At 46.5% G+C, this 16,939-nt stretch overlaps 1 pseudogene; it reads left to right on the top strand.

Annotated features, from left to right (window-relative positions):
- Positions 1 to 12,289: 12,289 nt before the first annotated feature.
- LOC108303816 lies at positions 12,290 to 12,549 on the top strand (annotated as a pseudogene).
- The last annotated feature ends 4,390 nt before the right edge of the window (positions 12,550 to 16,939 follow it).

The following is a 16,939-nucleotide window of genomic DNA, read 5'->3' as shown; positions in this document are numbered from 1 at the left end:
AGTCTCGAACTCCGGACCTCAGGTATCTGCCCACCCCGGCTCCTGAGAGTGCCAGGCGACCCTGTCTGTTTGTTGTTTTTGAGACAGAGTGTTACTCTTGTTGCCCAGGCTAGAGTGCAGCCACACGATCACGGCTCATTGCCACCTCCACTTCCCAGGTTCAAGTGATTCTCCTGCCTCAGCCTCCTGATTAGCTGAGATAACAGGCACCTGCCACCACACCCGGCTAATTTTTTGTATTTTAGTAGAGACGGGGTTTTGCCATGTTGGCCAGGCTGATCTCTAACTCCTGATCTCAGGCGATCCACCAACCTGGGCCTCCCAAAGTGCTGGGATTACAGGAGTGAGCCACCGTGCCCAGCCCATGTATGCTTCTATTCACCATTTATGGAGCATCTATTGGCTACCAGGCCCTGGCTACAGGAACTGATATGGGCTCAGAATCCTGAAGAAGCTCACAGTGCGATTCGCCGGGTGGGAAGAATCTTCTGTATGCTACGGTAGGAACAGCGGGCTGTGTGCAGGTGGCAGGCCAGGCCTGGAATGTGAGCCTCTAATTCCCCATTAAGTGTGATGGAAGAGGCTGACCAAGGTGGATCACGCCTGTAATCCCAGAACTTTAGGAAACCGAGGCAGGCAGACTGCTTGAGCTGAGGCGTTGAAGACCAGCCTGGGCAACGTGGCAAAACCTCACCTCTACACAAAATACAAAAATTAGTCAGGTGTGGTGACTCCTGCCCGTGGTCCCAGCTATCTGTGGGTCTGAGGTAGGAGGATCACTTACCCGGGAGGTCCAGGCTACAGTGAACTGTGGTCGCACCACAGCACTCCAGTCTGGGCAACAAAGTGAGACCCCATCTCAAAAAACCGAAAAAAAAAAAAAAAAAAAAAGAGGTGTGATGGAAACACTGAAAGAAGCAGGATCTCAGAACAAAGGTTAGGTTTTTGTTTTTTGGTTTTTTGAGACACAGTCTCAGGCTATTGCCAAGGCTAGAGGGCAGCGACATGTTCATAGCTCACTGCAGCCTCAAACTCCTGGCCTTAAGTGATCCTCCCACCCCAGCATCCCAAAATGCTAGGATTATACCACACTTGTCCCAGTCAGAATTCTGAAGCAGCCCCACTCCTGGCCTTGGCTCCACAAACATGGTGGAACCCTTACAGGCTTAAAAAAATTGTACCAGGCTGGGAGTGGTGGCTCACGCCTGTAATTCCAACAATTTGGGAGGCCGAGGGGGATGGATCACCTGAGGTCACAAGTTCGAGACCAGCCTGGCCAACATGGGGAAACCCCATCTCTACTAAAAATACAAAAATTAGCCAGTCGTGGTGGCAGGCGCCTGTAATCCCAGATACTTGGGAAGCTGAGGAAGGAGAATTGCTTAAACCCGGGAGGCGGAGGTTGCAGTGAGCCAAGATGCACCACTGCACTCCAGCCTGGGCGACAAGAGCAAGACTCTGCCTCAAAAAAAGCAAGTTGTGCAACAACAGATGTGGGGCGAGAGGGAACTTCCATCTTTGACCTTTTTTCATTTTTTCTTTCTTTCCAGAGACTGGTTCTTTCTCTGTCCCTAAGCTGAACTCAGTGACTGGCCTCAAGCAATCCTCCCACCTCAGATTCTGGAGTAGTCTGGGATTACAGGTGCATACCACCCTGCCTAGCTACTTTTTCGAGGTTTTTTTGAACTATTTATATTGAGCACATATTAGAATTGTAAGATTAAAAATAAGGAAGAAGTCTAGGTGTGGTAGTTTATACCTATAATCCCAGCACTTTGGGAGTCTGAGGCGGGCGGATCACCTGAGTTCAGGAGTTCAAGACCAGCCTGGCCAACATGGCAAAACTCCATCTCTACTAAAAATACAAAAATTAGCCAGGCATGGTGGCACGCGCCTGTAGTCCCAGCTACTCAGGAGGCTGAGGCAGGAGAATCACTTGACGTGGGAGGCAGAGGTTGCAGTGAGCTGAGATTACACCACTGCACTCCAGCTTGGGCAACAGAGCGAGACTCCATCTCAAAAAATAAATAAATAAAAATAAGAAAGAAAAAATAAAACATAAAAACCAAGGAGAAAAACTCAGCGGATTTCCTAAATCACCAGAGTCTAATTTTATTTTCCTCTTCTTTTCTTCTTCTTTTTTCCCAGTGTTCTTTTCTTCTTCTTCTTTTATTTTTTAATCCAGTACAAGTTTTTTTAAGCATATAAGGTTTCCGCCATGTTCGTCATGGACAGGAATGCAGCCAGGACCAGGAATGCCACTGCTTCAGAATTCTAATGGGGCTAGGTGTGGTGTAATCCTAGCACTTTGGGAGGCGGGGTGGGAGGATCACTTGTGCCCAGGAGTTTGAGGCTGCAGTCAGCTATGAACATGCCACTGAACTCCAGCTTGAGTGACACAGTGAGACCCTTTAATAATAACAGAAGTAAAGAATTCTGAATAGATAAGACAGTTGATGATGATGATGTTGGACTTGTGTTTACTGGGAGGGCTAAGTCCCAGGCTCTGTTCAGAGCACTTTACGTGCATTATCTCCTTTAATTCAAAGAGATTCTCTGAGACAGGTACAGGTAAGTGTGCGCTCCTCACAGGGGCAGTAGAGCCTAGTGGTGCCCCGTTGCCTGGTTTCAAATTTCAGCTGTACATACACGAGCTATGTGACCTTAGTCACCATGTTCCAAGCTGATCTCAAACTCCTAGGCTCAAGCGATCCTCCAGCCCCTGCCTCCCAAAGTGCTGGGATTACAGGCATGAGCCACGGCACCGGGCCTAGTAATGTTCTTACCCTCTCTATGCCTTAGGTTTCATGGTAAAACAAAGATGATAATAATACTTCCCTCATAGGGTTGTGGCCCAGATGCAGTGAATGAATATGTCCCAAGCATGCGACGTGCCTGGCATGATTTTACAGATGAGGACGTGGAGGTGATCCAGCCTAGATTCAACCCGCATTCACTGGCCTGGTTCCCGAGCATGAGCGGTCAGTGCCTGCTCAGTCCTTCCAGACAGCCCTGTCTGGGGGCCAGCCTGTCCCTGGGACTCTGAAGCGGTATAAGGAGGTAGAGCTGGGGGCAGTTCACTTCTTGATCCTTCCTGTGTTTCTTCAGCTGTGAGCACAGCAGTGCTTTTCGTAATTAAACAGTAGACAGCCTTAGGAGAACTAGGAGCAAACCCTTCCCACTCTAAAACCCTCAGAACTGCTATGCTGGTTTTAAAACGAATGTGTGCAACTCCCGGGGAAGGTCTCAGGGTCATGTGTTTTGTGGGAGAATCATTTCCTGCTTGGCCCGAGGGAAGAGCCGCTTCTTCCTGCTGAGATTCAGGCCGGTGGAGGCAAGCCTGCACAGACACCGCAGCCGGTCCCTGACCCTCCCGCCTGCACCCGGGACTCTGCCGGGGGTGGTCAGGCAAATGAAGGGGAAAGGGGCTCTGTTCAGAATGCTCCTGTGCAGATCACTTGTTTTTTTTTAAAGTGTGTGTGTGTGTGTGTGTGTGTGTGTGTGTGTGTGTGTGTTTCCGCTGCAACCTCCGCCTTCTGGGTTCAAGTGATTGTCCTGCCTCAGCCTCCGGAGTAGCTGGGACTACAGGCGCACATTAGTTTTTGTATTTTTAGTAGAAATGGGGTTTCATCACCTTGGCCAGGCTGGTCTCAAACTCCTGTCCTGCCGCCTCTTCTGCCTTTTTTTTTTTTTTTTTTTTGATAAAGCCTCTTTCTGTTGTTAGTTTTGTTTGCAGTGGTCCTATCTCAGCTCACTGCAACCTCCATCTCCCGAGTTCAAGCGATTCTTCTGCCTCAACCTCCTGAATAGCTGGGACTACAGGCGCGCACCACCATGCCTGGATAATTTTGGTATTTTTAGTAGAGATGGGTTTCACCATGTTGGCTAGGCTGGTCTCAAACACCTGACCTCAGGTCAGATCCGCCCACCTTGGCCTCCCAAAGTGCTGGGAGTACAGGCATGAGCCACCACGCCCGGCCACATCTGGCTAACTTTTAAAAATTATCTACATAAGCAGAATATGTATGGATGTCTTAAAAAAATTATCTGTAGATTCAGATTCAGGGGTCTCCCTATGTTGCCCAGACTGGTCTCAAACTCCTAGGCTCAAGTGATCTGCTCACCTTGCCTCCTGAAGTGTTGAAATTACAGGTGTGAGTCACCAGGTCTGGACTTCATAATTCTTTTTTGTTATTGTTGAGACAGAGTCTCACTCTGTCATCCAGGCTGGAGTGCAGTGGTGCAGTCTCAGCTCACTGCAACCTCCGCCTCCTGGGTTCAAGCGATTATCCTGTCTCAGCCTCCCGAGTAGCTGGGATTACAGGTGCCTGCCACCATACCCGGCTAATTTTTTTATTTTTAGTAGAGACTGGGTTTCACCATATTGGGCAGAATGGTCTCGATCTCTTAACCTCATGACTGCCCGCTTCAGCCTCCCAAAGTGCTGGATTACAGCCGTGAGCCACTGCACCTGGCCTTTACCTTTTAAAATGTATTCATTCACTCACTCATTAAACATTAACTGCTCCCCACCTGGGCAGGCTCTGGGGCCTCTCAGGTGGGGAAGTTGCCAACTGGGCCCTCCAACAGCCTGCTTCTGACCTGGGGAAGTAAGATACAATAAATGCGCCCCAGGAATGCAGGAGAAGGGAGGAGGGAAAGGGGAGAGAAGGAAAAGCGTGTAGCAGCAGCCCCAACAAGTGTGGGCCATTTGTAAAAGAATATTACATATTATAATAGCATTTTTATTCAGAAAATGCAAAACAAAACTCTACCTTTGTTCCTAATGCGGGCTATGGAGAGTAAATTGTGAGAAAATCTTCACCCTTGGGGGTTATCATGGATCCCTTCAGCTAAACCAGTCGGGGGGACAGGAGTGGGGCAGGCCTTGCTGCTCTCCAGAGGCGTCTCAGTAGAACATGACCTATTTTTGTTTACCAGAATGGGAAGGGCAGGAGTGCGGGATTGGGAAGAGGACATTCCTGATTAGAGAGCCAAGAATCTGGGCCCTGAGACTCAAAGGGAGAGGTTGGCAAACTCAGGGAGTGCAGTGGCTCTCTCCTCTAATCCTAGCATTTTGTGAGGCCAAGATAGGAGGATCACTTAAGCCTTGGAGTTCAAGACCAGCCTGGGCAACAATGTGAGATCCAGTCTCTACAAAAAATTTAAAAAATTGGCTGGGCACTATGGTGCGTGCCTGTGGTGCCAGCTACATGGGAGACTGAGGCAGGAGGATCAAGGTGGGAGTTTAAGGTTGCAGTGAACTAAGATCCTGCCACTGCTCTCCAGCCTGGGTGACAGAGAGGGATTCTGACTCAAAAAAAAAAAAAAAAAAAAAAAACCATTCAGGGACACACAAGAAGCTGGAGAGGTGGTGAGGAGAGATGAGCCTGGGAAGTTGGTAGGGCCAGGGCACCAACTGAGGTCCCTGCGGCCTTGCTATACTTTCTGACCTGTGTCCCCAGAACAATGGTGAGTCATAGAGGGAATGTTGGCTGGGGTTCTTTTGGTTCTGTCAAGAGAAAAAATGACAACAAATTAGTTCTAGGCCTGCCACAGTGGCTCACGCCTATAATTCCAGCACTTTTGGAGGCCAAGGATAGAGGATTGCTTGAGGCCAGGAGTTTGAGACCAGCCTGAGCAACATAGCAAGACTTCTGTCTCTACAAAAAATAAAAATAAGGAAATTAGCTGGGCATGGTAGGACACGTCTGCAGTGCCAGCTGTTCCGGAGGCTTAGGCGAGGACGCTTATTTGAGTCTAAGAGTTTGAGGTTGCAGTGAGCCATAATCACTGCATTCTAGCCTGGGGCATAGAGGGAGATCCTGTCTCTAGGAAAAATATATGTACTTATAGATCTAATTGGCTTTATTCTACAAAATAGAATGCTGGGCAATAGCAGAACAGCAGGCTTTGTAAGGTGGGAACAAGGAAAGAGAATAATACAAAAAATGCTTTTTTGACATTTTCCTTTTGTCACAATTAAAGAAAAACTTCAGGTTAATTTTTTTTTGTACCGGTTAAAGCAGATGGGACTTTTTTGTTAAGATGAACTTGCTAGACTGAAATTCCTTGTTTTCAGGAAAAACTTGTCTATTTTGGGATCTATCTACTTCCTTAAAGTTTCAGTTTGATTATATGGCACTTAGCATGGGTGACTCCATTTTGATTTGGTCTGATCTGCTGGGACCAGTGCAGGAGCTAAGTCCAAAAGAATGGACCCTAATAATACTTTTGTTTGTTTGTTTGTTTGTTTGAGGCAGGGGCTCTGTCACTCAGGCTGCGGTGCAGTGGTGCCATCACGGCTCACTGCAGCCTGGACCTCCCAGGTTGAGATGATCCTCCCACCTCTGCTTCTTGAGTAGCTGGGACTACAGGTATGTGCCACCATGCCTGGCTAATTTGTTTTTGTTTTTTTGTTTTTAGATGGAGACTCACTCTGTCACCCAGGCTGGAGTGCCGTGGTGAGATCTCAGCTCACTGCAACCTCTGCCTCCCTGGTTCAAGCGAATTGCCTGCCTCTACCTCCTGAGTAGCTGGGACAACAGGTGCATGCCACCACACCTGGCTAATTTTTGTATTTTCAGTAGAGATGGGATTTCACCACATTGGCCAGGCTGGTCTTGAACTCCTGACCTCAAGTGATACACCTGCCTCGGCTTCCAAAAGTGCTGGGATTACAGGTATGAGCCAATTTTTAAAATTATTTTTGTAGAAACGAGGTTTTGCCATGTTTCCCAGGCTGGTCTTGAACTCCTGAACTCAAGCGATCATCTCATCTTGGCCTCTAAAGTGCTGACGTTTCAGGCATGAACCACTGTGCCTGGCCAATTTTTGTCAGCAAACAAAACCCCACTCAAACTATTTTAAGAAAGATAAAAAGATGCTTTTTATCTGGAAAACTGAAGAAAAGGAAAACTGAAGAAATCTAAGAAGAATGAATGGCTGGGTGCAGTGGCTCATACCTGTGATCCCAGTACTCTGGAAGACTCAGATGGGAGGATCGCTTGAACCCAGGAGTGCCAGAGCAGCTGGGGCAACATAGTGAGACCCTCCTTGTCTCTATTTAAACAAGAAGATGAAGGAGGAGGAGGGAGGAACTTTAGGACGAGGGAAGTAGAAAAAGGAGAAACGGATCCAGGATCCCAGCTACAGGGATTTGTACACTGACTCTCAAGTTATAAGGACAGCTTCCTTTACTAGGCTCCCCCTGTGTACCAAGAACTGTCCTCAGCACTTCACACTCACTCAAATGGTGAGACCTCAGTAAGTGTGATTTTTTTCTGTGATCGCCATTGCACAGGTAGGATACTGAGGCATGGACCAGTTCTGGGACTTGCCAAGAGTCACCTAGTTTAGTGAGTGGGTGAACCAAAATTTGAATGTAAGCAATGTGACTTCCACACTCCAAAACCCTACCTATGGAGCAGTCTTCTGTGTCAATTTTTTGTTGTGGTGGTTTTTAGATAGGGTCTTGCTCTGTCACCCAGGCTGGAGCACAATGGCACAATCTTGGCTCACTGTATCCTCCATCTCCTGGGCTCAAGTGATCCTCCCTCCTCAGCCTCCTGAGTAGCAGGGACTCCAGGCGTACGCCACCACACCCGGATAATTTTTGTATTTTTTGTAGAGACAGGATTTCACCCTGTTGCCTAGATTGGTCTCGAACTCCTGGGCTCATGCAATCGGCCCACCTCAGCCTCTTGAAGTGCTAGGATTCCTGTAATAGGCATGAGCCACCATGTCCAGACACTGTGTCCATATCCACCTGTACCAATTGGTATCAGCATTTCTACCTTGTGCATCTTCACTCAAGAAGAAACTTCCCAGGAGAAAGAAACTGATTGGTCCAGGGGGGCCACGTGCTCACTTAGGGCTGGACAGTGGCCTAAATGTGGGGATTGTCAGCTGCATCATATCTACACAGAAAAAAGAGCAGAGCTAGAGGAAAGATGATGGGTCACTGGAAGACAAAATGGACAGGCAAACACGGTGGTCTAGTTCTTTACCACCGAGGGGAGGGAAAGAGAGGAATGATGAGGACAGATACCAAGAAGGTCACTCTAGCTGTGTGGTAAAGGACGAATAGAGGATCTAAGAGTCGGAGCCAGGCTGGGCACAGCAGTTCATCCCTGTAATCCTAGCACTTTGGGAGTCTGAGGCAGGTGGATTGCTTAAACCCAGGAGTTTGAGGCTGCAGTGAGCTGTGATCATGCCTCTGTACTCCTGGTATAGAGTGTGGGTGACAAAGCAGACTGTCAAAAAAAAAAAAAAAAAAAGCTGGGCACTGTGGCTCATACCTGTAATCCTAGCACTTTGGGAGGCCGAAGTAGGTGGACCACTTGAGGCCAGAAGCTTGAGACCAGGCTAGCCAACATGGTGAAAACTTATCTCTACTGAAAATACAAAAAATCAGCCAGGTGTGGTGGTGCACACCTGTAGACCCAGCCCACGGAGGACACTGCTTCAGTCTCCTTCAGGAAATACTGAAAACTTCAGCCATGAGGCTAGCTGGAGTTATGTGGAGAAGGAGATGGATTTGGAAGATACAAACGCGATGATTAATGGGACGGAGGAGCAGGGAAGGAGGTTCAATTGTGGGGGAATCACAAAAACTCACCAAAAAAAGCTCTGGCTTAAGCAACTGGTTTGATGGGGGAAGGTGGCGCAGAAGAACCAGGTATGGGGAAGGATATGATCCCTGCCAAGTTTAAGATATCTTTGTGCCATCAAGGTGAGACACTCAGGTGGCAGGTATCAATGTTTGGTCTGGAGGGAATTTTGCCTCAATTCAAATCTCTTCAGGCTGCACTAGCTCATCGTTTGCCTTTCAGAGCAGGGGATGGCAATTTTTGTGTATGTAAAGGAACAGATAATACTTATTTTATTTTATTCTATTTTGAGACAGAGTCTCGTTCTGTCACCCAGGCTGGAGTGCAATGGCACAATCTTGGCTTACTGCAACCTCTGTGCCTCCTGCCTCAGCCTCCTGGGTAGCTGGGGCTACAGGTGCACACCACCACGCCTGGCTAATTTTTGTATTTTTGGTAGAGATGGGGTTTCACCATATTGGTCAGGCTGGTCTTTAACTCCTGACCTCATGATCCTCCCACCTCGGCCTCCCAAAGTGCTGGGATTACAGGCGTGAACCACCGTGCCCGGCTAGTTAGTACATATTTTAAGCTTTGTAGACCATATGCTCATGATGGTACCTACTCAACTCAGTTATGGGGCACAAAAGGAGCCACAGGCACTACTTAATCAACTGGGTCTGACTGCATTCTAATAAAACTTTATTTATGGACACTGACATTTGAATTTCATAGTGTCTATAGATAGACGTCGAGAAATAGTACTCTTAAAAGTTTTTTTCCCCACCTTTAAAAATGTCACAATCATTCTTGGCTTGCACAGGTCCTACAAAAACAGGGAGTCAGGTGGTAATGAAGTGTCAATGTAGAGTCATCAATTGTCACAAATGTATCACTGTGATGGGGGATATATTGAAAACAGAGGAGGCTATTCATGTGTAGAGGTAGGAAGTACACAGATGGTATCTTCTGCTCAATTTTGCCTAAACCCTAAACTGCTCTTAAAAAATAAAGCCTATTAGCCACGTGCCTGTAATCCCAGCACTTTAGGAGGTCAAGGTGAGCGGATCACCAGAGGTCAGGAGTGTGAGACCAACATGGCCAACATAGTGAAACCTGGTCTCTACTCAAAAAAAATACAAAATTAGCTGGGCATAGAGGCGTACGCCTGTAATCCCACCTACTCAGGAGGCTAAGGCAGGAGAATTGCTTGAACCCGGGAGGCAGAGGTTGCAGTGAGCCAAGATTGCACCATTGCACTCTAGCCTGGGCAAGAAGAGTGAAACTCCATCTCAAAAAATAAATAAATAGGCTGGGCGCGGTAGCTCACGCCTGTAATCCCAGCACTTTGGGAGGCCAAGGTGGGTGGATCACTTGAGGTCAGGAGTTCAAGACTAACATGGTGAAACCCTATCTCTACAAAAATACAAAAATTAGCTGGGCATGATGACAGGTGCCTATAATCCCAGCTACTGGGGAGGCTGAGGTGGAAGAATTGCTTGAACCCGGGAGGTGGAGGTTGCAGTGAACCAAGATCGTGCCAAAAAAAAAAAAAAATTAGCAGGGTGTGGTGGCAGACGCCTGTAATCCAAGTCAGTCACGAGGCTGAGGCAAGAGAATCGCTTGAACCCAGGAGGCAGAGATTGCAGTGACCCAAGATCATGCCACTGCACTCCAACCTGAGCGACAGAGTGAAACCCCCTTTCAAAAAATGAAAAAAATAAAAATAAATAAGTAAAGCCTATCCAAAAAAGAAGAAGAAGAAAAAGAAAGAAAGACAGAGAAAGAAAGAAAAGAACACAGGAAGCAAGTTGAAAATTTAGCCTGTGGCCCGTACTTGCTGATTCCTGTTTTAGAGAATTACAAAAAGTTGCCCCATCCTTCAGTAAGCCATTATATAAGTGAGTTTATTATTTCTCAGGAATAACAATTATAGGACTGGGCATACCTGGGCATAGAACTGGCTCATACCTATAATCCCAACATTTTGGAAGGCTGAGGCAGGAGGATCACTTGAGGCCAGGAGTTTCAGACCAGCCTCAGCAACATAGTAAGATCCTATTTGTATAAAAAAAATTTTTTTAAAAGAATAACAATTATGGGCCAGCCGTGGTGGCTCACGCCTGTAATCCCAGCACTTTAGGAGGCCAAGGTGGGCAGACCACCTGAGGTCGGGAGTTCAAGACCAGCCTGACCAACATGGTGAAACCCCGTCTTTATGTAAATTAAAAACACACACACACACAAATTAGTGGGGCGTGGTGGCAGTCACCTGCAATCCCAGCTACTCAGGAGGCTGAGGCAGGGAACTGTTTGAACCTGGGAGGCAGAGGTTGCAGTGAGCCAAGATCACGCCACTGCACTTCAGCCTGGGTGACAGAGCGAGACTCCATCTGAAAAAAAACAAACAAAATGAATTACAATTATGACAAGCATTAAATCACTCTGTATAAATTAAATCAAATATTGAATGTAAGATAATGGAAAATTTTCATTGTTGCCAAATACGTTGTAATTATTCAATGGTTCTCATAGTAGATTCTAGAAAATCACAAGATTTTTGGCATCCTGGGCAATCGGGATTTTGAGAGCAGCCTGGCCAATATCGCAAGACTCCATATCTAAAAAAAAAAAAAAAAAAAAATTTTTTTTTTTTTTTGAGATGGAATCTCACTCTGTCACCCAGGCTGGAGTGCAGTGGCATGATCCCGGCTCACCGTGACCTCTGACTCTTGGGTTCAAGCTATTTTCTCCTGCCTCAGCCTCCTGAGTAGCTGGGATTACAGGCACCCGCCAGCACACCCAGCTAATTTTTTTTATTTTTAGTAGAGACGTGGTTTCACTGTGTTAGCTAGGATGGTCTTGATCTCCTGACCTTGTGATCTGCTCTCCTCAGCCTCCCAAAGGGCTGGGATTATAAACGTGAGCCACTGAGCCCAGCCTGTTTAACTATAGTTGCTCTTTAATATGCAAAATGATGTGGTCAAGTACATGTACAGCAAAAAGTAATTTGGTTTAATGGATTCTTTGTCAGTATTTTTTTCTAGTTTTTCTCAAAATCCATGAGTTGGGAGGTTGAAGGTAAATTCACATCCTGCTCCATCTGCAATGCATTAATGCCATGTTTTGCTAAAACTAGTATCTAAAGTATTTCCTTTTCTTCTGGCAGTGCACCTAATTTCTCCTGAAATCTGGTGATGCAGATGAGTCATTTAGTATGGCTGGTGGAAACAAATGCTTAAGACAGTGCCTATAGTAAGCAACTGTATGCATATATTTTAAATGAATAAAATTCTTTTTTAAAAGAAATTTCTGGGCCGGACGCGGTGGCCCACGCCTATAATCCTAGCACTTTGGGAGGCCAAGGCAGGCAGATAACAAGGTCAGGAGATCAAGACCATCCTGGCCAACGTGGTGAAACCCCTTCTCTACTAAAAATATAAAAATTAGCTGGGCATTGTGGCCTGGGCCTGTAATCCCTGCTGCTTGGGAGGCTGAGGCAGAATCGCTTGAACCCGGGTGGTGGAGGTTGCAGTGAGCCGAGATCATGCCACTGTACTCCAGTCTGGCGATGGAACGAGACTCCATCTCAAAAAAATATGTGTGTGTGTGTGTGTGTGTGTGTGTGTGTGTGGCGCGCAGGGAGGTCGCTGTGCCCCGGGGTGTCTACTTCCCAGAGAATGTGGCAGCCCCGAGCCATGGCTCTCGCTGTCTGAGTTGTTTATTGTGAGCTTGAGGCTGTAAGTCCAAGTATCTTCAGCTCAAGAAGTTAGAAGGTGAGTTCCCTGGCTGCCTGGACATTGGAGGTGAGGGAGCTCCCCAGGACACTGGGTTCTTTGAAGTAATGGTAGCCAGAAAGTTGATTCACTCTAAGAAGAAAGGTGATGGCTACATGGACACAGAAAGCAAGTTTCTGAAGCTGGTGGCCGCCATCAAAGCTGTCTTGGCTCAGGGCTAATGCGCCCTGAAGGCCGAGTCCGGGGACCTGTCGGCAGACACTTCATGACAGGAAGGACTGAACTGTTTCATGGACGCCTGGTCTTTCCCTGATATTCTCACGGCTGCTTGGGGGCAGACTGACGCCCCTGGTCTTTGCCTCTGTGTGGGAGAGTCTGTGTGTCCGTGTCTTTCCCAGGATCCACGCCCCACTCCACTCCTGTTTCATCATATCTCTGTGCATACCCCATGTCTCCCCGGTTGTCTCCCAGAGTTTGGGGATGTTCCGCCTCAGGCTTCCTTCTCAAAGGGAAGCCAAGAGAGGCATCAGCATGGATGAGCCTCTGATTGCGGCAATGTTTGTCACCATTCACAATTCAATAAATATTGGACAAATTTAACAAGAAGGAAGGAAAGAAGGAAGGAAGGAGGGAAGGAGGGAAGGAGGGAAGAAGGGAAGGAGGGAAGGAAAAGAAAAAGAAAGAACAAAAGAAAGAGAGAGAAAGAGAAATTAATTGCCCTGCTGTCTAGGGAAAAATTAATTTCTCTTAATTTATTTTTTTGAGACAGGGTTTACTCTGTCACCCAGGCAGGAGTGTAGTGGCATGATCTAGGCTCACTGCAACCTCTGCCTCCCTGGCTCAATAGATCCTCCTGCCTCAGCCTCCTGAGTAGATGGGATCAGAGACGAACACCTCATACCCTGCTAATTTTCTCTCTCTCTCTCTTTTTTTTTTTTTTTTTAGTAGAGATGGGGTTTCACCATGTTGCCCAAGCTGGCCTCAAAACCCTGGACTCAAGCAATCTGTCCACCCTAGTCTCCCAAAGTGCTTGGATTACAGGCATGAGCCACTGTTCCTGGCCCTCTTTTTAAAATAGTAGAAATGGAGTCTTGCTATGTAGCCCAAGCTTGAAGCTGGTCTCAAACTCCTGGCCTCCAGCAATCCTCCTGCCTCGACCTCTCAAAGTGCTAGGATTACAGGTGTGAGTCACGGCGCCAGGCCAATAAAATTTATTTAACTTTTTTTTTTCTGGATCTCATGATTAAAAAAAAATTTTTTTGGCTGGGCACTGTAGCTCATGCCCATAATCCCAGCACTTTGGAAGGCCAAAGGAGGGAGGATCGCTTGAGGCCAGGAGCTAAAGACTAGGCTGGGTAACATGGCAAGACCTCACCTCTACAAAAGAAAACAAATTTAAATTAGCCAAGTATGGTGACATGTGCTTGTAGTCTTTGCTACGCAGGGTGCTGAGGCTAGAGAATTGCTTGAGCCCAGGAATTCAAAGCTGCAATGAATGATGATTGCACCTCTGCACTCCAGCCTGGTGACACAGCAAGACTGTTTAAAAAAAAAATTAGGTCGGGCGCGGTGGCTCAAGCCTGTAATCCCAGCACTTTGGGAGGCCGAGGCAGGTGGATCACGAGGTCAAGAGATCGAGACCATCCTGGTTAACATAGTGAAACCCCGTCTCTACTAAAAATACAAAACATTAGCTGGGCATGGTGGCGTGTGCCTGTAATCCCAGCTACTGAGGAGGTTGAGGCAGGAGAATTGCCTGAACCCAGGAGGCGGAGGTTGCGGTGAGCCGAGATCGTGCCATTGCACTCCAGCCTGGGTAACAAGAGTGAAACTCCGTCTCAAAAAAAAAAATAAATAAATAAATAAATTAAAATATTTTAAATGGAAAACAATTAAAATTTTTTTTTCCTGATGCCTGGAAAGAAATTATTGCATGATTTAGGATTTTATTATTTACAACATTCTAAAATAATAGCAATGTCCTCATACCCATTAGGATGGCTAGGCTACTTACCAAAAACAGAAAGTAAGTGTTGGTGAGGATGTGGCGAAACTGGAACCTTTGTGCACTTTTGGTGAAAAAGTAAAATAGTGAATCTGCTGTGGAAAACAGTATGACGGTTCCTCAAAAAAATCAAAAATAGAAGTTTATGATTCAGCAATTCCACTTCTAGGTATATACCCAGAAGAATTGAAAGCAGAGTCTCCAACATATATTTGTATTCCCATGTTCATAGTAGCATTATTTGAAATAGCTAACATGTGGAAACAATCCAAGTGTCTATCTAGAGATGAATGGACAAGCAAAATGTGGAGATACATACAATGAACTACTATGATTCAGGCTTAAAAAGAAAGGAGATTTTGTAGAATGCTACAACGTGCATGAAACTTTAGGACATTATGCTAAATGACATAAGCCAATCACAAAATGACAAATACTGTATGACTCAACTTATAGAAGATACTTATAGTAGGCTGGGCACAGTGGCTCATGCCTGTAATCCTAGCACTTTGGGAGGCTGAGGCAGGTGGATCACCTGAGGTCAGGAGTTCAAGACTAGCCTGGCCAACATGGGGAAACCCTAACTCTACTAAAAAATTAGCCGGGTGTGGTGGCATATGCCTGTAGTTCCAACTACTCGGGAGGCTGAGGAAGGAGAATCACTTGAGCTCGGGAGGTGGAGGTTGCAGCGAGTCGAGATCACGCCACTGCACTCCAGCCTGCACAATGGGAGTGAGACTCCATCTAAAAAAAAAAAAAAAAAAGATACTTATAGCAGTCAAAATCATAGAGACAGAAAGTAGAATGGTGGTTTCCAGGGACTGGAGGGAGGGGTAAATGAGGAATAATTGTTTAACTGGCATAGTGTTTCAGTTTTACAAGAAGAAAATAATAAAATGTATGGTGGTAATGGTTGAACACTATAAATGTATTCAGTGCAACTAAACTGTACACTTAGCAATGGTTAATTTCATCAATTTTTAATTTTATTTAATTTAATTTAACTTTTTGAGACAGAGTTTTGCTCTTGCTGCCCAGGCTGCAATGGCGTGATCTTGGCTCACTACAACCTCTGCCTCCTAGGTTCAAGCAATTCTCCTGCCTCAGCCTCCCAAGTAGCTGGGATTACAGGCATGCACCACTGCGCCTGGCTAATTTTGTATTTTTTTTTTAGAAATGACCAACATTTCTCCATGTTGGTCAGGCTCGTCTTGAACTTCCAACCTCAGGTGATCAGCTGGCCTTGGCCTCCCACCATCAATTTTATTTTATGTTCTGTTTTGCTTTTGTTTTTTAGAGACAGTGTCACCCACGCTGGAGTGTAGTGATGTGACCACAGCTACAGCTATACAGTCTTGACATCCTAGGTTCAAACGATCCTCCCTTCTCAGCCCCACAAGTAGCACCAAGGACTGGGTGTGGTGACTCACCCCTGTAATCTCAGCACTTTGGGAGGCCAAGGCGGGCAGCTCACGTGAAGTCAGGAGTTCAATACCAGCCTGGCCAATGTGGCAAAACCCCATCTCTACCAGAAATACAGAAAAATTAGCCGGGCCTAGTAGCACATGCCTGTAGTCCCAGATACTCAGGAAGCTGAGGCAGGAGAATCGCTTAAACCCAGGAGGCAGAGGTTGCAGTGAGCCAGGACTGTGCCACTGCATTCCAGCCTGGGCGACAGAGCCAGTCTCCATCTCAAAACAATCAATCAAACAAGCAATAGACAAACCAACAGGCACCAAGCAAGTGTGAGCCACCATGCCTGGCTAATTTTTTTTTTTTTTTGACAGATGGGGTCTTGTTATGTCACCCAGGCTGGTTTGAAACTCCTGGGCTCAAGCAGTCTTCCCACCTCAGCCTCCCAAAGTGGTGGGATTACAAGGATGAGCCACCATGCCCAGCTCTTTTATTTTATTTTGTTTATTTATTTATTTTTTGAGACAGACTCTTGCTCTGTTGCCCAGGCTGGAGTGCAGTGACACAGTCTCAGCTCACTGCACCCGCTGACTTCCAGGTTCAAGTGATTCTCATGCCTCAGCCTCCCAAGTAGCTGGGATTACAGGCATGCGCCACCACACTCACCTAATTTTTATAATTTTAGTAGAGACAGGGTTTCACCATGTTGGCCAGACTAGTCTTGTATTCCTGGCCTCATGTGATCTGCCCACCTTGGCCTCCCAAAGCTTACAGGTATGAGCCACCATGCCCAGCCCATGTATTTTAACATAATAAAAAAAAATGTCAATGTTATATGCTAATAAACTTTAGCAGTACTTGCCATTTGTAGTAATAACATTTCTTCTTTCTTTCTTTCTTTATTTTTTTTTGAGACGGAGTCTCTCTGTATTATCCAGGCTGGATGGAGTACAGTGGCACAATGTCAGATCACTGCAACCTCCGCCTTCCGGGTTCAAGCGATTCTCCTGCCTCAGCCTCCCGAGGAGCTGGGATTACAGGTATGTGCCACCATACCCAGCTAATTTTTGTATTTTTAGTAGAGATGGAGTTTTGCCATGTTAGCCAGGCTGGTCTTGAACTTCTGGCCTCAGGTGATCCACCTGCCTTGGCCTCCCAAAGTGCTGGGATTACAGGTGTGAGCCACCTCGCCG

Source organism: Cebus imitator, unplaced genomic scaffold, assembly GCF_001604975.1.
Source record: "Cebus imitator isolate Cc_AM_T3 unplaced genomic scaffold, Cebus_imitator-1.0 Scaffold51, whole genome shotgun sequence".
NCBI lineage: Eukaryota > Metazoa > Chordata > Mammalia > Primates > Cebidae > Cebus > Cebus imitator.
This window is presented reverse-complemented; position numbering and strand designations above follow the sequence as displayed.